General features: G+C 36.5%; 1 protein-coding gene across 4 annotated transcripts in view; it reads left to right on the forward strand.

The window, feature by feature from the left end:
- Positions 1–14,812, forward strand: part of Atp2c1_3 (calcium-transporting ATPase type 2C member 1) — a 133,095-nt gene that overhangs the window by 106,800 nt on the left and 11,483 nt on the right. The gene's annotated exons all lie outside the window — the stretch shown is intronic.

Raw genomic sequence — 14,812 nt, forward strand, 5'->3', positions numbered from 1 at the left:
TTACGGTTGTTATTGAGGCTTTACGTAAAAGGATCATAAACTAAGGGATAGACAATTTTAATTACCCATTTCCTCCTCTTTCTTTGAAATTTTCAACTGCAGTCGGTCCTAATATAATTTCTCGTTACCCAAAAATGAAGGAACTACTTTCTTACCAACATTTTTGCTCCACTCATTCACGAATTTCTGTTTGTGAACGGCCTTGCGCCAAAAAGTAGGCAAACAAATTTGCGTTGTTGAGTAAACTGTGATTTATCAGCAGCAGCAAAGTCGATGAAACCGACGACAAGCACTACGTAAGTAACCATAACGTCACCAAAATCATTAAAGCTGCAATTTGCGCCACAAATTCTGAAATTCTGGCATTCGACGACGTCTCTATGTAGCGAGGACCTCTGATGACTTGTGTAGCTGGCGGTTGCATGCATTGAATTTTCTTTCAGCCAAATTGTTGTAGCAAATTTGTAGACGGCAGGCGTCGTCCATTCGTTCCGAACTTTAGAACTTCAAGTGGCTCGCCACTCGACACTGTGGAATTCGGGCACTCCACACTGTAACCGGTACTGTTGTTGAGTAAATCACACTCTTCTGCGTTTTTCCCGTTACTTATGTGAGTGGGTGTGTGTGGGTGCGCTGTGTTGCTGAAAGCACTAACTAACGTTGAGTCTCGTGCAGATTAAATGCATTTTTGTGTATTCACTGTTGACGCGGCAAAGCGCTTGGGTATACCAAGAAATTAATTAACCATGTTGGTATGCGACTGGGAACGAGGCGGCGAGAATGCAAGGATGCAAATACCGTATATGATAGTGAAGCTCTCTGGCGATGTATGTGAGGTATACAATTGTTATGAAATTAGGTTAAGGGGTGTGTGGTAATTGCAGCTTTAGAAAAATGTGTTGGCAAGGGAAAATATTGAGGAGAGTGTGGAGAGTGCCGTGCATGGGGAAGAGTGCTGGCAAATAACAGCTAAGTGTCCACTTCTGCAATGTTGCCAATACTGTAGAATGTAATGAAAGAAATGGACGAGCAAATGGGAGCACACGTTCCAAAGCGAGGCGATGCAAGTAAAGTAAAGCGATTTTTTCTGAATACAAATGTGCTTACTTACTCGGACCGCTCAATAGTAGAAGGAAATGTCATTATGGTAGACAATTTAGTGAAATGAGTTGAAAAGTAATGGCTCTCACGTAGAGGTAGAATATGTGGCAAATAAGTTTCTTATGGTATATTTGAAGAATTTAGAGTGAGAGACTATTTTTTTTAAATTTTTTGGTAATCTTTCACGCCAAAGACTACGCTCTTATTGTCTTCAATAGTAGCAAATGCAAAATGAGCCGGGTTCGACCTATTACAAAGCAAGTAGTTCAGCCTAAAAGTATGCTACGAAAATTGAATTTCATTCACTAAAAATAAGAAAAAGTTGCAGAAAAGTTGTACTTTAAGCAAAATATTGTATTATAAGCCTACACGCCTAAAAGTATGCTACGAAAATTGAATTTCAGTGTTTACTGACTACTTTTTCAAGCATTTAATCGAAAATCGTGGCTATTATGGAATATTTTGATGATATATTGAATTATTTTCTCTTTTTCTTCCATTTACGAAATTATTTTCATTTGCTCTACGCTTATCTCGTATAACGTAACTCTAATTACACTTTTATCTGCCATGCTTTCTTACTTAAATTTCTAGCTCATTGATTTTTTATTATTTGCTGCTCATTTATCGCATTGTGTTTAAGCACGTTTTATGCTCATTTTTATGCTCATCATTTCTCAGAGTTCAAAAGGATGTTGTGTAATCAGAATCCACGCTATACCCTTCGTATCACATACGGCTATTGGTTTGCCGCTGCTCATTTGTATGATTTGAGCGCTTTATTTGCCGACTATAAACCTGCCAGCAGGCAAAGCTTAACTGTACATACATAAAAACACATATGTGAGCACCTACACATATGCTTCTCTCCACACAAGTTTTGAGTTTCACTGTATGCACGGCAACTCTGTTAGTGGTTGAATTAATTAACCGAGAAAAGGAGTCAGACATAACCTCCACTTTGTAGCCGCAAGTATGGCATGTATCAAAATCGTTACCTTCGACCACAAGCACGGCATCAAGCATAGCATAACTAACTTACAGATAGATAGTTTTTCCTAAAAGCAAGCTGAGCATATGTGCTCACATGCAAGCTTTAAACTTCATTTTTTGTGAATATGTATATGTATATATATATATATATGTTTCTAGGAACGAGTATATTCAGTATATTTGTAGTCATGTCTGCAACCATAGCGAAATGAATTATAGCAGACCATTAAACTTTGGCTTGACACTCAACTACGTTTTCCTACAATTTTCACAATGTCAAGTCGCCCTATAAACTATGTACAAACACACATTTCTATAACTGAGACGAGTCACACCATTCCCACGTTGTGCTGTCCTGCCTTGTTTGCAATTTACTGCAGCTCTACCCCGCTCTAGTCCTAACAACTTAACAAGTGTCCTACCATCGCCAGCTGCCTGCTTTGTCTCCTTTACTGGAGATTGGCGCTTCCCTAAGAGCCTCTATGTCTGCTCTTTAAATTCTTGAAATTCCATTTTCTCTCTCCTCGAATATCTCATAGTGTACGAGCAAGCTGCAAATAGATTTTTAATTCGCTTAAATTTTCATTAATGTATTTTCCTGCAAAGACATTAATTTGCCTACATTTTTATTTAAATTATCAAATTGGTAATTTTGGTTTCTAATAGATATTTTGGTTGATTTATGGGATGGTTTGGAGTGAAATTTGAAAAGGTGTTTCATAGAGAAAATTCTTATGCCATTCTATAAATTTTTCTTCTTAAAAATTTGATTTTTAAAGCCTGAGAGTAGAGGATTTTATTTGGACTGGTATTACAGCCTATTCAAATCGGATTCTGAGAAATTTATTGGAGGAATATTCAATAATGACAACTGAATCAAATATTTTTTTTTGGTTCTAAATCCGTATAGGATAAAATTATTCGGAGAAATAATCTCTTTATCGGGTTCCCATCGAAGGATATTTATAATTTCCCTCGTTATATTAAGCCTTCAGGGAGTAATATAGTGCTTCCAATACATGTATTGAACCAGATCTCATCCTCAACATTTTGGGGCCTTATACGAAATTTAGTATTCAATAAAAACGTAACTCTGATTATATACAAATATTACCTCCTAATGTACCCAAGCCATTTGAACCACATAACCAACATAAGAATCCCCATCATTCACTTACAAACCGCGTCGTTATCTTTCCTTCAACTTCAACGGTTACATGTCTGTTATTATTTTATCGCCAAATATACATTAATCAATTTTAATTGACGTCATTAACCAGCCTCACCAACATGGCAACCGAATAATAACTATAACTATAACTGTTTGCATGCCTAGTGAACAAGCTTATATTTAGATTGGCCTCTAATGAAATGACCCGCAAGAGCATAAACTCACAACCCAAACAACCTACGGTTGGAAAATCTATGAGATTTACAATGAACTTTCACCGCACCACCGAAGTGGAGCGGTCGAATGCGGTGAACTAGACATAATACTCTGTGTCATGCCACACACAGAGTACACAATCACAGTTATATATTGTCGTTATGTCTCAATGTATAATATATTATATCGTATTATATAGGCAGATAGAACAATTTTATCGCCCAAAATGTCATCGTATGCACACTGATTACGTGCGGCATGTTAACGATTTAGCAACTGTTGTTTTAGTACAGGGTGGGGCATTTAGGTGTGGTAGGTGAATTGTGAATGTCGAGAAATACTATTTGAGGTTAGAGGGAGAAAATATTTGGATGCAGTTGAAAACAAATTTATAAGAATTTTCGTCGAGTGACTAGAAAAATTATATATATTTGGTCTGAGTGTTGCCATATTATTGTATAATATTCGTTTCCTTCTATATTTTTGGTATATTAAAATTAGATGTCTTTCCAATATTTTTATATAATTTCCAGTATATTGAAGATTTTTGCTACATTTTTATATTAGTAAATACTATAATTATGAAAATATTGTGATAGGGTTGCCATTTATAAATTTTCATTAATAATTTGATGTTGTCTCAAACTTCTGTTATGTTTACTTGTCAATTTCATATGTGTTTAACTTTTTTATATTATTCAAATATTGTATTAGTGAAATTGGGTATAGGGTTGCCACATATTCAAATTATTCAAATTTAGTATAGTCGGTAGTAATTTGAAGTTAATTTTACTTTTTTGGCAATTTTCTATTCCTTTAACATTTTTATGTTATAAAAAGATTGCATCGGGTAAAATAGGTATAGGGTTGCCATGTTTACATTTTCAATAATAAATTCTGTGATCCCCATTTTTTATGTACTTATATCTTATATATTTTCAACATTTTTGGTTCTTAAATTATTGAATATGTTAAGCATAGGGCAGGGTTGCCATTTATAATTACAAAAATTTAAAATTGTCGGTAATAATTTGAGATTATTTTTACTTTGTTGTAATTTCATATTCCTTTAACATTTTTATGTTAAAAACATATTTCATTGGGGAAATTGGTGTAGGGTTGCCAGGCCTAAATTTGTAATAAAAAATATATACTTATAATTCATATATTTTCAAGGTTTTTGGATCTACAATTACTAAAAATGGTGTAAAATTATTAATATAGTTCAGGGGCCATCCATAAAGCATCGTCATCATTCATTAAACTGAGAATCTCTCGGGCATGTTTAGCCGCAATTCTTTGAGGACGAATTTTCGCGATAGATAACAGCTCTTGTTTTTTATGTGATTGTTTGTGTTGATTGGTGGATTTATATGAAGACAAATATAGGCCACATATGCTACACGATCTTTTAAATAAGTATGACTCGACACTCGGGCAATAAGTATCATATGGAACTTGTTTAGATGGGATGATGCTTGGAGATTTAATAATATCTGTAGTAATAATGGAGCAAACTTAGTGTCGTTGTCATCACTCCCTGTGACTCCATAACCTTCTGATGCCTGTTTAATTAACACAGGTGGTGGGAAAAATCCTTCTTTTAATAATTTCCAAAGACTAGAACGTCTTACAACGCAACATGCAATAGTTTCACATTTAACTATTTGTAAAAAATATTGTGGCTCACGTACATGTTTAGCATACCAAGTTGCATTATTTTTCAACATCATAGCCTGTTCAATATCCAGTCCAGTAACAGTTGGTGCAACATATTCAGCAACGACTGGAAAATTATCAATGACTAACTTGCTCCAAATCTCAGCCAACACATTGCATTTCGTTTTTCTTGATCTAAGTCAGTAGTTCGATTAATTGAATCAAGATGTGACCCAAAAGCATCATGTTTTAATAGTACACCAGTAAGTGATCGGCGTGGTACAGAGCAGTCTGTCGTCTAGCACCCAAGAGCGCAGCAGAGCGGGAAACGATATTGTCCTAAATTTTGAAATGTGATGTCACAAAGCTTTTGACCCCCCTGCCCCTTGTCACACAATGTCACTTTTGAGTGATAGCCTCCCCCACCCCCCTCAAGGTGTGACGTAATTTATGGATGGCCCCTAATATAATTACAAAAATTAAAAATAGTCGGTAATAGTTTGAATTTTTTTACTTTTTTTTGCTAATTTCATATATCTTCAACATTTTTCTGTTATTGTTTTCATTATGTAATTATATTTGTGAAATGAAGTATAGGGTTGCCATATCTAAGTTGTCAATAATAAATTGAGTGACACACAATTTTTCAACATATACTTACATTTATTTCGCATATTTTTTTAATTTTTTTGATCTTAAATTATTATAAATGGTTAATATAGGACAGGGTTGCCATGAATAAATGCATAAAAATTGTCGTTAATAATTGGAGGTTCTCTCCAACTTTTCTTTTACTTTTTTTGATAATTTCATATCTCTTTTAACATTTTTATGTTATTAAAATATTCTAGTTGTGTAATTATGATTAGGGTTGCCATGTCGAAATTTTCAATAATAACAAATTATGTTACCCCAGATTTTTTTAATATACTTCTTACAGTTACTTCATAATTTTTCTACATTTTTGGATCTTAAATTACTAAATCTGTCGAATATAGCACAGGGTTGCCATTTAGAATTGCAAAAAATATCCTATATATGGATATCAGTGTCTGTGGCTGATAAAAATAGGAGTTATTTTTGAAAAGAAGTGATAAAATTATTATTAAATTCTTTGTTTAACACTCAGTCTTACTGAATTTTAGATTTTCCTATCAAATACCCGCTTTGTGGTGCACCCTTTACACACCTGCACCATGTTGTGGCAGCCTTCAGTTTAAGGCTCTCAAATATATTTTTGTATGTTTATTTACCCAAACTTTTGCCTCGGCGCGAACATATGAAACCGCATTATGTGACTGGCAAGCGTAATGGCCACTAAAACTACAAATAATGGACGGCAGCGACCGCAAGCGGCGTTGACAAAACCACAAAACGAGAAGATGTTGCCGCTGTGCATGCGATTTGAGGCAACGGAATAAGGATTTACATATGTATTTAGCATATATCTGCATATACAGACAGCTGTATTGACATGCCTATATGAGTGCAATAACTCACAATTGCATAAATTACACGTTGCTTACGTTTTCACATATACTTATATGTATTACACTTGTGTGTGAGAGTTGTAGCGCTGCATAATAATTCAATAGCAAATCGGCTTGCTGTTTGCATTCGCATAAATCGCGTGACAAAGCCGAATGCAAAAAATGTAAAATTTGCACCGATTGCATGCATAAACAGGCTGCAGCGCCTAAAAGCATCCTTTATGTATTTGGAATATGCTTATTTGCTGCGCCACTGCACCACACTGCTTTTCCCACCATCTGCCAACGTCTGCACAGAGTTGAGTGCAGCTTTGATAAACAAGCTACAAATAAATTACCGAGTTTAGCGGCGCATAAAAAGTGGAAAAGTCAATTTCAATGTGGATTACAAAAACAAAAGTCAGCCCTGCTACTGGTGTAACGAAGAAGCTATTATGTGCTTCGCAGCGCCGGCTGTTGTCAGTGCGAGTGGCGCGAAGCATAAATATAGTGGGAAATGTGGAGAAAGCAAGTAAGCTATCAGCGACAAAGCTATATCTCTTAGCATTTCTCATGACTTTGTTTTTGGGTTTATTACTTAAAAAAAAAAAAATAAAAAAAACAAGTAAGGAAGTGCTAAGTTCGGGTGTCACCGAACATTTTATACTCTCGCAATTTATTTATTTAATTTTATTATTATTTATTTTTTATAACAAACAATTTGACTCACATATTCGGCATATATCTGGTATAAAGTCCATTGTAAGTTTGAAAACCCTAATATTAGGTATTTGGGAGCTAGCTGAAGTTATGACCCGACTTCACACATTTTTGGCACGGAGACATATTATTAGAAGAAACATATTCCCTCTGAATTTCTTTAAAATATCTGAGAGACTTACCTATATTTTCGGTAAAAAATTTGTTAGAAGCACTGAGGTCCTCATATTCGATATATAGGGTTTTGAAAACTTATGTACCCATTTCGGCGATTTTTAGTAGAGCGATGCCACTCTTTAAATACAGTATTTCAGCGAAGTTCTGTTTCGATATCTTCACTGGTGCTTACTTTATGTAGTGTAAAGTAAACTATTCAGCTTGTCTTCAAAGTTGTGGTATATGGGAAGTAGGCGTGGTTGTGAACCGATTTGAACTATTTTCGCAGCATATCATTGGGAAGCCAAACAGATATTGTGAACCGAATTTCATTGAAATTGGTCGAGTAATTTCGGAGATATGGTTTTTGACCCATAAGTGGGCGGAACCCTGCTCATTTAAAATTTTGTATACCATTTTGAGTGCAGTTCTTCTGTACCATCTTTATAATGAAATTTAACGTTTTTAGTGGTTTTTCTTACTGAATTAAAGCATTTTTAGTTGTTTTCAACTTAACGTTTGTATGGGAGGTGGCAAATTGGTTATACCAAGCGAAGCCAGGTCCCTCTCCACCTGGTCCCTCCAACGGAGTGGAGGCCTTCCCCTTCCTCGGCTTCCTCCGGCGGGTACTGCATCGAACACTTTCAGTGCTGAAGTGTTTTCGTCCATTCGGACAACATGACCTAGCCAGCGTTGCCGTTGTCTTTTTATTCGCTGAACTATGTCAATGTCGTCGGATAACTCGTACAGCTCATCATTCCATCGTCTGCGGTATTCGCCGTTGCCAATGTTTAAGGGACCATAAATCTTCCGCAAAACCTTTCTCTCGAAAACTCCTAGTGCCGTCTCATCGGATGTTGACATCGTCCACGCTTCTGCATCGTAAAGTAGGACGGGAATGATGAGAGACTTGTGGAGTTTGGTTTTTGTTCGTCGAGAGAGGATTTTACTTTTCAATAGCCTACTTAGTCCATAGTAGTACCTGTTGGCAAGAGTGATTCTGCGTTGGATTTCAAGGCTGACATTGTTGGTGTTGTTAACGCTTGTTTCCAAGTAGACGAAACTATCTACTACTTCGAAGGTATGACTGTTAACCGTGACGTTGTAGCCAAGACGCGAATGCGCTGACTGTTTGTTTGACGACAGGAGATATTTCGTCTTGTCCTCGTTCACCACCAGACCCATACGCTTCGCTTCCTTATACCACGGTAATTGGCGCAAATTGTGGGGTCTCCCTTTTTGTGTATTGGGCAGAGTACACTGAGATTCCAATCGTCAGGCATGCTTTCTTCCGACCATATTCTGCAAAGAAGCTGATGCATGCACCTTATCAGCTCTTCGCCGCCGTATTTGAATAGCTCGGCCGGTAATCCATCGGCCCCCGCCGCCTTATTGTTCTTCAAGCGGGTAATTGCTATTCGAATTTCTTCACGGTCGGGCAATGGAACATTTGCTCCATCGTCGTCGATTGGGGAATCGGGTTCGCCATCTCCTGGTGTTGTACTTTCACTATCATTCAGCAGGCTGGAGAAGTGTTCCCTCCACAAACTCAATATACTCTGGCCATCAATAACTAGATCACCACTAGGGGTCCTGGAGGAGGGGGGCCACGCCCACTTCCCCATAAAAATTACATCCACATATGCACCTTCATAGTGCGATGCTTACCAAATTTGACTTCAATAGCTTAATTTATGGCTTAGTTTTGGCCCTTTATTGGGTTTTCGGTTTTCACCATTTTGGGGGCGTGGCACTGGTTTCGATTTTGCCCATCGAAAGCAACCTTCCTATGGTGCCACGTGTGCCGAGTTTCATCAAGATATCTATTTTAATTTTTGCTCAAGTTACAGCTTGCACAGACGGACGGACGGACGGATAGACAGACAGACATTCGGATTTGAACTCCACTCTTCACCCTGATCACTTTGGTATATATAACTCTATATCTAACTCGTTTAGTTTTGGGTGTTACAAACAAGCGTTATGTGAACAAAACTATAATACTCTCTTAGCAACTTTGTTGCGAGAGTATAAAAAATAATAACAAAGCAACTGTGCTGACTTACCTTTAAAGCAGCTTGTGTGACGAAGAACAGCATTGCTGTTGTCTTGAAGACGCTTGCAGCTTAGCGTGAATAAAGCAGGCGTCCCAACTAAGTAAAAACTTTCGCATGCGAGTAAAGTTGAAAAAAACATATATAAAGAAACAACAAAAACAAATATGCTCTGAATATACACAGTTTGCAGCTTGCAACTTTTGCATTAGCCAAATTGTTGTTGACAGTTTTGTTGCTGTTATTGCATAAGATTTTGCTTTTTGTTGCATGAAGTTGGCTGCGACAGCGCCGCCTGCGAGCTAAGTAGTATATTCTCGAGAAATATGTTGCTTACTGTTATTGTTGTTATTTGTAGTGCAACTAAAATTTCTGTGTGTTCGTTTATGCTTTCCACCCGCTAGTTGTTGCTTGTTTTAGTTGAATTCTTAGCTTTTAGCCGTCGAAGTTTTGCTTGCTTGCATTTGCTTTCTTGCCACAACGTTTCTGCGGTGAAATTTACGCAAAAGCCAAAAGTTAACTGTAAAGGTAGTATACAGCCGGCACACACGCAGCTAAACACCTGCATGCGTGCTCCGAATTTGGATATCCCATTTATAATTTCTGATTTCCTCTGAAAATCATCGCACTCTACCGAGAGCACTGCAGTTGCTTGGTTATTTATGGCTATGCATTCTTGTTTGTAGTGTTGTGTGGATGTGTAGTTTGAAAATTTCTTGGAAAGCAAAATTTGTCTTGATGAAGTTGCTAGCGTGCATATGCTCTGAAAATTAACCTAATGCACCTTCATGCGCTTTAAGATGGAAATAATTTGTATGGCAACTAGTTGCTTGTGGGTAAATTAATATGCGAGAGCCTTGGGAACTGAAAATTTTGTATATATTCAGGAGAATAATTAATGTTTATATTCAAACTTAAACCTAATATAGATATTTTTTGCATTCAGAGTACAAGGTGCGTTCAAAAAATAACGGGAATTTTCGTTGTTTTTTGAAAAATATTTATTCTTGCATCTACATTAATGTCTTAGCCTTCAAAATAGTCCCCATTCAGTATCCTGCACTTATGCCCGCGCTTCTTCCAATCGTCGAGACATTTCTCAAACTCAATGTTTGCGATAAAACCCCGTTATTTCTTTAACATACCTCGTATAACCTATAAAATGTCTAACGTTTGTGTTTGAAATGGTTGATATGTTAAAAAGAGACAGCAAAGATGCTTAAAATCACCTATGAATCGACTAAATTGTGCATCGTCTTCGGCAGACTCATTATAAACTTGTTGGCGAAACGAACATCGCCACTGTCAAGATCTATTCTAGTCACAGCGCAATTATCCAACTTTTTTAAGTTGAAAGACCTGCTACAGAAGGCCTTGGTTTATGCTAAATCAGTTGCTGAGAGCCTGTTACAACCTGAATCTCTTTCTTACCCCAAAATCCAGACTAGATCGGTATGAAAAGTCTTTAAAAACGATGTAAAGTGAGTTATTTTCGCTTAAAGAATTCATTTTCACTGCATTCAAGCGCCCAACTGTAATCCTCGGAAAGTTTATAATATATTAGGTTGACAGATATCTCCCTTCCGCTTTTTTGCGCTTTATCCAATGCTTTATAAAAGTCTTACAGTGATCGGATTTAGTTCCAATATGTGCGGCTTTGTTCGATAATCTGTTTCCATCTAGACGGCAACTTCATAATACCCCCCTCGTAGAATCCCCTTCCTTATTTACGAAGAACTCGGACAGCGACTTTTCACAAGCCTCGTTTGAGTTCAACTTTACACCACCAATGGCGTTCGGCATGGACAGGAACAGGAGGATGCGTTAAAACCTCCTATCCGAGCTCCCGTAGCTTCTGACATCAACGAAGTGTATGGTCTGGCGTTGTCCTGGACGCTTCTGGTCAATTGCGAAATACTTTGCGAAATAGAACTCGAAGTCCCATTTAAATTCCTATCGTAAATTTTATTTACCATTTTACAACTTGCACGCCAAATTGCTGAATTTACAAATCAATGGCCAAATTACCTACTCGCTCTCTCATTAAAACCACTTGCTAGCACGGTATTTTCCCCAGTGGCATAACAATTAAGACAGTAAACTTATCAAGCATCCCCTCACCAGCACCACCACCACCTGCTTGCCGGCCTGCCTGGCTGCATGCAACAACTTGTAGCCTGTCACAGTGGCATAATTTAGTGGGCATTGCCTGCCTGCGCCGCTCGGGAAGATACAAGTCAGTGTCAACGCAATGTCGGCAACGTCGTCTCGCAATTGGCGTTAGTTCCTTCGCTCTGCACTACTACTGCGCTCCACTGCCGCCGCTTGTTAGTCCTTCTGCAATTTATACTTTTACTCACCGTTTCGCCACTCTATTTGCTTCAAATGCCACCTTTTGTTTGCCATTTATTTGCGCTGGGCTACCTCTGGCATTCTGTTGTTGTCTTCATTGCTACTGCATTGCATTGTTGGTGTCTATAGAGTCTATGGTGTCTTGTGCATTGTGTATTGTTTTGTCATGTGATTAACACGTCGTCTTCGTGTGCCTTCTTGGTGGCTATTCGCTTTGTTCTTCGCCGCCGTTGTGAGCTTTAATTGCTGCCTGTTTTGCGCATTTTCGTTTTATCATTGCCCCCTCCCCTTACTGTAAAGTGTGCGGGTATGCATTTTAATTACTTTCTTCTTGAACATTTTTCAATGCTACTGTGTTTTCTGTTCGCTGTTGTTGTTGCAGCAAATGTGCAGTAGTTCCTGTTTGTCGTAATATTTTGTGTATTTGTTGTTGTGTGTGCGCAAATATTTGCGGGTGGCAGATAGTAAAAATACAAGTAATGTCCCTGTGTGTGTTAGCGCTTTGGCAGTCATGTCGTAAATAAAATTGGTACCGCAGTCAGCAGCAAAACTATAATAGTAAGCTTCAGTGTACACGCTTGGCAAATTAAAAATGAAATATGTCGCTACATATCTACAGACAATATCTACAGCAAAAACACTTGTAAATTTAATTGAAATTTGTGATATCAAGTGGGGACATGTGTAGCACTTTAAACTTCGAAAGATTGCTATAATTTGGGTTCAATGTTTAGTCAGTGCTGACCTCGTAGCAGAGAAGGAGCTATCGTGGGGTAGTCAGAGACACGAAAAATGAGAATTTTCAGTAATTTTTGTTTGCTATTAAATCATGTTATTTTACAAAAGTAAAAATATGGCATTATTACACAATGTTTTGACTTAAAGTCACGAAAATTGGAAAAAAAAAATTATAATTTCCAAAGTTATAGCTGTCTGTGTTGACATAGTTTCAAAAAAAGGTCCTTGCGGTGACAATCATAAGTCCTTGGAGATTCATCTAAAATCAATCGGATAACAAAATTAGTTTTATAAATAGATAATCCTGGGCCTGATCGAAGCTTTTTTTTTCAAAAATTAACAAAATGGCGGCCTCAGGAAATTTTTTTCTAGATTTTCGGGAAAAAAAACAACAGTTAATTGATCTTAAAAAATCGAAATTTTTGAAAAAAATCCTACGATCAGTCCTGAGGTTATTATGTATTCTAAAAGCTGCATGAATTTCATTAAAATCTACTTATCGAGTTACAGTTGTCCCCAGTTCAAAAAACATATTTTTGAGATAAACGCATTTAAAGTTTGACACTAGTGTGTAGGAGTGCCTGAGCGCTGTTTGTTATTTGTCGAATAACTCGAAAAGTAATTATCGGATCAACTTTAAAATTTTCAGTGAATATTTTTAAGATTTTACTCTCAAAGAAAATCCAAAAAATTAAGTTGATTTTTTTTTTAAATCCTGACTACCCCTAATCCCTTAACTTCCTATTTTCAACTTAAATTCAACTGCACTTCGATTGTGTATCAACGTTCAGTGGACGAACAAAAATGGTCGTATCCTTTGTGAAGCAGAACTGCTGAAGAATACATTTGATTGTCTATAACAGAAAAAAATCTCAAAATTTTAAAAAAATTTATTCTAAATATTTTTTAATTTTTTTTTTATTATAATATTGTTATATTCTAAAATATTTACCAGTTACGTGGTGTGTTCAAAAAATAACGGGAATTTTAAAATTTTGCTTTCGAGTTTGGAATGGGCACTATTTTGAAGGCGACAACAGTAATGCGAACGAATGCAAAAATATTTTATTCGAAAACGAAAATTCCCGTTATTTTTTTAACACACTTTTTATGTAAATTGAGATCCAAGTGCTCTTCGTCGATTTTTTTTTATAGAAACCAATTGGCTTAGTAATATAATTAAACTTCCATATTTTTACTATGTTTTAGTAGTTCAGTACTATGTTTTAGTAGCAAATGTGGTCAAAGATTCACGTAGATAGATCTGCTGAAGAAATGGTTTTGACATTCTTTATTCGAAAAAAATATGCGAATGTGGCGCAATTTTTATGACTTTCCCTAAACCTTTAAAGGAACCCTAGAAGTACCAACTGGGTCGATATTTTTAGCAAACTTTTCATTGTGGAAAACACGAAGAGCTATTGTCATACTGCATTTTCGAATTATTCTAAAATATTTATTATACCTAATAATCGATCTTGTGGCTGAATCGGTTCGGATCGTCACTGAGTTATCCCAGAAATAAACCGTCAATTTATTTTATTTTTTTTTCATATTAGGTCTACAACTTTGCTTCCGCCGTTTTTCGATAGATGTCTCTAGGGTTAAGCACTGGTCGATTAAATCGATGAAATCGTTTTATATCGATCTTGGACATTTGTGTCAACATTAATCCAACAAAATATTTGTACAGATCTGTTTGCATCCCAAACTTATTCTCAACTGAAAAAATGTCACTTTTTGAGCCGAATTCTCGACATTTGCGGGAAATTTTGCTTTTCTTTTTTAATTCCAAGAAAAGTGCGGCTGAGGCTCATCGACATTTATAACATCGACATTTGTAACCGTTTTTATACAATAAAAATCCTTAAATTTACTTAAAAACGGCGGAAGCAAAGTTGTAGACCTAATATTTTCCGTTTTAATAACATCGAAGCACGTTTTGACATTAAAAAAAAATTACAAATAAATAAAAAAAAAATATTTCTGTCTCCCCAAAGCAACATGCGTTTGTTAAGTTGTTGTTGTTGTGCGTCTACCCAAAAGTAAAAGAAAATTAAAAGTTTGCCTGCCACTATTCAGCTATTCAGCTCGGCAAACTATTTTTTAATATTATTTCTTATTTTCTTTTCATATTGCGCTTCAACGTCAGCAACTTATTGCTAGCTAGCTTGCCTTGCATT

Source organism: Zeugodacus cucurbitae, chromosome 4, assembly GCF_028554725.1.
Source record: "Zeugodacus cucurbitae isolate PBARC_wt_2022May chromosome 4, idZeuCucr1.2, whole genome shotgun sequence".
NCBI lineage: Eukaryota > Metazoa > Arthropoda > Insecta > Diptera > Tephritidae > Zeugodacus > Zeugodacus cucurbitae.